This window comes from Sapajus apella, unplaced genomic scaffold (genome assembly GCF_009761245.1).
Source record: "Sapajus apella isolate SASKATOON/1434 unplaced genomic scaffold, GSC_monkey_1.0 scaffold83, whole genome shotgun sequence".
Taxonomy (NCBI): Eukaryota; Metazoa; Chordata; class Mammalia; order Primates; family Cebidae; genus Sapajus; species Sapajus apella.
The window spans coordinates 138,626-146,611 of record NW_022437023.1 but is presented as its reverse complement, the minus strand read 5'-3'; the positions used below and the strand labels follow the sequence as shown (position 1 = coordinate 146,611).

Sequence of the window (7,986 nt, the reverse complement as noted above, 5' to 3'; positions counted from 1 at the left end):
TCTTATTTTGATATTTTTCTTTCTTTTTTAAAAAATTATTTGTATGTATTTATTTATTTTGAGGCGGAGTTCCTGTGTTAGTTTGTGTAGGATAAAGGCCTCCAGCTCCATCCATGTTCATGTTCCTGCAAAGGACATGATCTCTCTCTCTCTCTTTTTTTTTTTTTCTTGAGATGGAGTCTTCCTCTGTCACCCAGGCTGGAGTATAGGGACGCAATCTCGGCTCACTGCAATCTCCACCTCCCAGGTTCAAGCGATTCTCCTGCCTTAGCCTACTGAGTAGCTGGGATTACAGGTGCCCACCACCATGCCTGGCTAAGTTTTGTATTTTTAATGAAGACAGGGTGTCACCATGTTGGCCAGGCTGGTCTCGAACTCCTGACTGCAAGTGATCTGCCTACTTTGGACTCCCAAAATGCTGGGATTACAGGCATGAGCCACCATGCCCAGCCTTATTTTAATGTTTTTCTCACTGGCTTCCATTTATTTTCCTGCGTAGAGAATTTTTATCTCCTCAAGGTGAGGAGGGGAGAGGAAAGCTATTGTTGTCATTCTTCACAAATTTAAATTAAGGATGCATTTTGACTTTCGGTAATAACATTTTTTACTTTTCATAATTTTTGAGATTCAAAATTTTATCCTGTTTCTGTCATTCCCTTTAAAAGCCATATTAAAATTAGTACAGACTTATTTTTTTGTTTTGTTTTGTTTGTGTTTCTGCTATAACCATTCTGAGCCAAGGGCAGAGGGTATCTATTACCTTCCTCATTGGTACCTGAATTGAGGGATGGGTGGCAGTGGCCAAGGGTAGGAACAAAAGGAAGAAGGAAATATTAACCCCAGCTAAGAGATCAACGAATTATCAGGATACACTGTACTTGGTTGCTCCTGTGTTACTGGGCACAAAATGTGATCTGAGAAATGAGATGAAATTGATCTGAAACATAAGAATCTCCCATTCTTGGTTATGCTCCCAGTCAGCCCTAAGATGAAAGATGGGAAAAATTCAAAAGAGGCCTCAGAAAAGAGAATTTATTGCTTTCATGAAGATTTTAGGTAAAGGTCACTGAGGAATAAGGTAGCTGAGTGGCTTACCCAGGCATCAGTTAGTAGGTAACATTTGAAAAAAGAAAAACATTCAGGAGGTCAGGGAAATAATTGAAAGGCTTTTGTGAGCTCTTAGGGAATACAGCATCTTAAGTACTAGAGAACAGGTGAGAGGAGCAACATTCAGAGGAGAAAAGGGTTATGATATATCAGGCCAGAGAATAGTGCTATGTCATGTAGCACATCCACTCTTCTGCTCCTGCAGATGGCAATGCACCTGAAACAGGGCAGACATGAGAGGGATGGCTCCAAGGGGGTTCTTGTGTCATGATCATGCCACTTACCAATTCCCCTACAACTTTCAACCACATTCGTGTCCACAACCTCCTCCCACTTTCCTTCCTCTCATACTGCGGCTTCAGCTCTAACCAATCTCAATCTTACCTTCCCCTCCAGGATGGGATTCACAAGGGCCCTTGGTGTCTGGAATCATCAACTGAACACAGGCCTTGGATGATGAAGACAGTGCCCACCACAATGCCCACGAGGCCCACAGACAACCCCAGGGCGCAGACCACAGTCTCTGTGAGCTCTGACATAGGGACTGGAATCTCAGGCTCTGTAGAAGTGAAGTTGTTGAGGTCAGAATGCAGAGTGTGCTCATGTGCAGGTGTGTGGGATGGGATGGGGTGGAGGGTTTGCTCTGCAAAGACTCAAGGCCCCAGGCTTAGGGAGAAGAGTGAAGTCTGTCACTAGAAACCCACGAAGTGGTAGAACTCACACTAACCCTAGTGTTTCAGAAGAGGCCCATCTAGGCCCCAGTGCTCCACCTTGCAGTCAAAAATCTCATCAGCAGAAGGGAGGAAGGTGAGGTAACTGATCTTGAAGAAGGAGGAGAGGAAGCTGGTTTCAGAAACACCTTCTGTGACAGAGTGCCCATTGCTCAGCCATGTGTTGTTGACCACGGGAGGAAAGATGTTGTCCACAAGGCAGATGAGGGTGTTGGGCTGACCCAGCGCCATGGGAGACTTGGAAAACACTGTGACCTCAGGAACCTCTGTGGTGAGGAAGCAGCACTGATGTGAAGTGTGAATAGCTCTGCCCTGAGGTTCTGCATTATGTCCTGGAAGAGCTCTCCTACCAGCATTTCACCACCTGATAGTCAAAGAGATCTCATTTACATCCTGCTTGGGAGCAATGACACATTGCTTCTGCTTTATTCCCGTGCCCTGCTCTCTGTTGGTATGTTTAATAAAGTGGAGGTTCATGAGACCTCTCCTAGAAGGATTTAATGAATGCATGATGGAAAAACCCTTGTATTACATGGGACTATGTGATTTTAGAGATGGGGGACAATGAAATTCCAGCAATTACCATGAGAAGATCTGGGGATCTCTTGGGAAGAAGAGAGTAAAACTTGGTATGAAGGATTAGATTCAGTAAAGGGAGGCGGAATGGTGGACACGTACCATTGGTAGCGGCAGTCGAGTTGGACTGTTTAATCATGAATTCCAAGGTGTGTCTTCCCACAGCCATATTTCTCAGCGCACTCTGCGGGTCAAAACTTATAAATTTGCTAAACATAGGCAACCGCCAGACAGTCTCCTTTGTCTCCAGGTCCACGTAGAACTCCTCATCTCCATCAAATTCATGGGTGTACTGGCCAGAGTGACCGTACGACTGGTAGAAGTTCACGCCATAGGAGGCAATGTGGTCAGCTGATGAGTGAAGGTGACAAGCAGGAGGGCAGAACACAGGAAGAAAGAACCTTAATACGGAAAGTGATTGAAGAAACTGACTTTCAAATAGCATGGGCTTCATCTTTGGCACAGTCCCTGAACAATATTCTCAGCACCTGTTTTCTCCCTGCCTAAAGCTGGTACTTGTCGGGTTAGAATTGATGCTGTCTTTCCCACTGTAACATATGCTCCACAAAGGCAAACGCCACACATCTACTATTTTGAGTGCCTACCTTGTGCCTGGCATATCATAAGCTTATGATGAATATTGTAATAAACAAAAGAAGGAACAAATGAGTTATCATAGTATTTAGTCTTCTTACTCAGAGATTCAGTTTATTTATTTCCCCCTGCTTCCTAAGTTTTATCTCTCAGTTATTTCTTTTGTCAGTTAATAACAAATTGAGTATACTTCCTTTCCTCTCAGGACTAGCTCAGAACAGGACACTTTCTATGCAGAGATTTTCCTTTTTTTTTTTTTTTTAATCAAAGAAAAGCATGTAGGATCTTATTAACTTAAAAAAATTTCTTCTAACAATTACAGGGTATAAGAAAGACTATTACAAGAATAGCAATATTACACATTTATAACAAATAAACAATGCTTCTAAGGTCTCTGTTTTGTTAATAGTAACGGTCCTTAGAGTAGAGCAACTGATTTCTTCTGAAATGAAAAGTGGAAGCTCTACTAGTTTTTGAATTTCTGTCATTCCTCTCACCTTTTTTTTTTTTTTCCTTTGAAGGAGGTTACTAACTGGCTATAATGTTCTGACTCAACACTTACATTCACTCTAGGACTCAGGTAAATTAAACTCTTTACCTGAGTAAAGAATTTGCGGATGGGCAGTGAGCTTGTCTGAGGATGCCAGAGCAGAACAGCAGCCGTGCAATCCCGCCAAATGAGCTGAATTGGACATTTTTGTCAACACATGTGTGAACCCTTTATTATTTTATCATTTCTTCTTTCCTTGTTTACTGACCATCCAAGAGTGTCAGACATAGCAGGGGATGCTTAAAACACCATCAAGGAACAAACTGAACAGCGGGAGAGTCAGGTATGTAAGGGAGTAAATACCATGTACTGTGGTGAGTTCTGTGAGGAGGATATTGACAGCCTTACAGTCCAACATCCTTCACAACTGTCTGTCAATCAAACCAAACTACATTTCCTTTCATGTCTTTGCAAGGGTCTGTTTTTTCTCACTGAAAGAATTTACCTTTTAGGATTTCCTGGAGAAATCCTAAAATTAATTCTTGAGGTTTCTACTTAGGTAACAATTTTGTAGCTAAGTCCTCTCAACATGTTTTTGACCGCGTTATGACCTCCACCCCTCCATCTCAGCGTCTGGCTCTGCAAGTGTGTCTGTTCCTCTTCCAGCTCACCTTCTTCCCTATCCAGCATGACTGCCCTGGTTGATTACTTAACAGGCCACCAACAAAGGCTCCTTATCCTTACAATAAGCCTTGAATCCTAGTTCAAACATGAATATATGTGGAGTACATGCAATCCTTCTTTTCATTTGGCACTCCTTCTGGGCGCCTAGTGTTGCTGGAGGATGGCACTCTGCTGGCCCAGCTGGAACCAAGCCACTTTTACAGTTTCAGCCTCTGCAGGGTCCACTGCCCTCTCAGCAATGGCCTTCTGCTTTCCTGTGCCCCATATTGTTTCTATCCCTGGTCTGTGCACACTCTGCAAGGCACACAGCATGATTTTTTATCTTTGAATCCCCAAAAGTTAGCCCACTGTGTGCCCAAACGTGTATTGAATGACAATTACATTTTTTGACAATTACATAGATTTTAGGGAGACTGACAGGCACGCAGGTAGCAGAACCACGCAAAGCCCAGGATCAGGGATGCTGAGGGCTGCATTCTGACTCGTGAGCCTCGAGTACTGTTGCTTTTGTGGGCACCTACCTCCAAAAAAATATGGAAAATTATAGCTTCTGATTGGATTTCTACAAAGACAAATATAATCCAGGCTAAATTAAAAGTTAAAACATTTTCTTAGGCTCTAAAACTTCATTTTTTCTTCTAATTTTAAAAGGAGTTAAAACATTATCTTTTAGCTTTACAGTACAGAGGGTTCCCTGCACTGCACACACTATTCCTGATGGTTGAATGGAGCCTGACCAGGGCACTCTGGTGTGAGGCTGAAGAAAGGAAATTTGAAGCAAAAAAGCCAAGTGCTCTGGAGAAGCAGATGAAACTTCCACTGCCAAACAAAATCAGAATGAGAGTAGCCATGGTTAATAAGTTTCGGAAGTTTAGAGCAGCTTCCAGTTCACTTTCCCTTTTAACTATTTGACTTTTCAACTTTTGTTTTACAAACCCACTGTCCATGTCTATAAAGGAGCAGGGAGTCAGAGACGGATCCTGAAGGGGAAGAGGGAGAAAGGAATGCATAAAGAGAGGTGAAAAGAGATGGACGACAAAGACAGAAGGGACTAAAGGACCAAGTAATCTGTGCCTGCCTGTTTTTCTTTTCATAGGGCTTCATTAAACAAGGTGAACAATAGATAATTTTGGTTGACAATTTGAGAATAAAAGAATTTAATTTACCAAGCATTTTGTCATAAAGTTCTCAATTTTAAAATAAAGATATTTCTTACTTTGCTAAAGAAAAAATATGAAGATATGCCTGTAATAGTAATAAGTAAGAAAAAGTTGACACTCATGTTTTTACTCTTTATAAAGCATATCTACATGCCCATTTTATGTGATTATAAGCCAGGTGACACAGATGAGGTAGCAGAGAGTAAGCACCACATTTACCATGTGCTAAGACAATTATCTGAAGGCATTCAGCCCGCTGGGCTCTTTTACCTACTCCCCACCTGTGCCTGTTCCCATGTGGAAATGTGAGTAAGTCTGAGACAAAGAAAAGGAGCACTTTCTTTACATCTATAGAGTATACATAATTCATGGAACTACTTGCCCCAACATATACTATAGGAGGCATAAGAAAAGTTTCAAAAGTTATTCAGAGAAATTTGGGAGTAATAGTTCAGAAATTTTTAATAACAAAAAATACTCCACTCATAGAAACATCCCTAATCTTTGAGGCAGTCATGATGGAATGCCATAGAGACCTCCAGGCTATAGTCACTGTTAATATAAAGGGAACAATGTCCTTAGTAAACTCCAATAGCACAGGTAGCAAAGAGAGTTGGTTGGAGCTGTGATTTCTTAAAGGAGGAACAGCCAAAGTTTTAAAATTTCTTAATGCTGAAAAGACCCTTGGGAAATTTCTACTATTTCTTAGCAAATTGCACTCTCTTTTCCTTCAATTTCCTGTCTTCTAACTCCAGAGAACATCCCTCACTCATGCACTCACCCACAATGTCTTCACCTCCACAGGGGTTTATCACGGTGGTCAGGACGAGGGCCCCCAGCATCAGAGCTTTGTTTAGGATCATCCTCTTCCCAAGGCAGCCTCAGCAGTTGCTGCTCTGAGTTGTAGAGCAACTGTGAGGACTGAGCCAAGGAAATCTAAAGACACTCAAACCAACCCCTGCCAGGTCAGGTTTATGGCCAATCAGAAAAATCCCCTCTGGTGACATCCTGATTGCCAGTTGCAGAGTTTGTATTAAGAGCACTGGAAGAAGACAGGGACATCCTCTGGTTCTGCCACATCCTCCACACAGCGTGGTCTTCAGGAAATTTTCTATGAATAAAGGGAAGATACTAAGTTGGAATCTTCTCTCATGTGTGCATGTCTGCTAGTGTTCTGAGCAGCCTCTTGGATAAATAAGGTCATTAATAACATGGCATCCTTCAGGGGTTTTCAGGTTACAACCTCCAGGAATTCTTCCCTGAGGCGATTTTCCCCCTGGGAGTCTCCATCCCCTCCCCTTTCTCTGGCTTCTCCATTTGGGTTAGCTGTTTTCTTTTTGCTTCCATAGCGTATATGGTATTCCCTAAATTTTGACTTGAGCCCAGTTACCTAAGGATCTCTGCTGGTTGTAGCCACGTAATACCTTTGCCTTTTCTACTTGTACAAATCCTGCTGGTAAGTTCTCAAGTTCTTAAAAGCTCCAGGTGTTTTTGACCAGGGCAATAAAAGGAGTTAGACTGTCATGTGGTGATGCCTACAGTAGCAGATCTTTTATACAGTTTTTCCTTTTGCTTCGAGTAATCTTTATACTCTTCAAGTAATCTTTGGTGCTGCTTGAATATATGTGTGTGTGTGTGTGTGTGTGTATATATATATATATATTTTTTTTTTTTTTGAGATGGAGTCTCACTCTGTCATCCAGGCTGGAGTGCAATGACACAATCTCGGCTCACTGCAACCTCCACCTCTTGGGTTCAAGTGATTCTCCTGCCTCAACCTCCTGAGTAGCTGGAGTTACAAGTGTGTGCCATTGTGCCTGGATAATTTTGTGTATTTTTAGTAGAAACAGGGTTTCACCATGTTGGTCAGGCTGATCTCAAACTCTGGACCTTGTGATCCACCTACCTCAGCCTCCCAAAGTGCTAGGATCACAGGCGTGAGCCACCATGCCCGGCCACTTAAATATATTTAAAAGAAATTTAGGGACATTGACTACATTAAAAAAGCTTTGGCTGGCTCAATTATTCAAATAATTTTTCATTTAAGCATATCAAGTCAAATATTAACAGTAGAACAAGAAGAATTGCTTTGACTTAGAAAATAGGGTTACTTTTCTTAAATTACTGGATTTTTTCATATTTGTTATCCTACCACATTAAAATTTGCTACTTGCAAGGGACTAGGGATTGAGCTAAAGGTAGTCATTAGAGGGAAACTTTTTTTTTTTTCAGATGAATCTATTTTCTGTATGTTACAGAAACAAGTTAGTTAATGGAGGTTTTGTTTAGAATCACTCTGTCCTTGTTAAATGGCTTCCTGAGATTCTCAGCAGGTTATTCTTAACTCCCAGTGGCAGAGACTGAAAAAAAGGAAAACAAAAAAGTGTCCTGACACCTGGGAGCTGCCTGATGCAGTGAACAAGGCCTTGGGGTTGCTAGGAGTTAGCCTGGTATTCACAGCTGGTTTTGGTTCTCCTGTTGAAAATAATAGATTTCATAGAACATCAGAATCAGGCAGGTACTCTGTGAGCATGATGGATTGAGACAGAACACAAGGCCACTCAGTCATCATGTCTGCACCCAGACAGAACAGGAATATTGTCCAAACCACAAACATAACCAGGCACATCTCTCTCGGGAATGA

The 7,986-nt window shown here is 41.9% G+C and overlaps 1 pseudogene across 1 annotated transcript; it reads right to left on the bottom strand.

The window, feature by feature from the left end:
• Window positions 1–661: 661 nt before the first annotated feature.
• On the bottom strand, window positions 662–6,276 carry LOC116533576 (annotated as a pseudogene). Its single transcript, XR_004261354.1, has 5 exons — window positions 6,124–6,276; window positions 2,517–2,765; window positions 1,835–2,104; window positions 1,492–1,666; window positions 662–1,324 (listed from the first exon to the last, which is right to left on the bottom strand). The product of XR_004261354.1 is annotated as an HLA class II histocompatibility antigen, DQ alpha 2 chain-like (transcript).
• Between the last annotated feature and the right edge of the window lie 1,710 nt (window positions 6,277–7,986).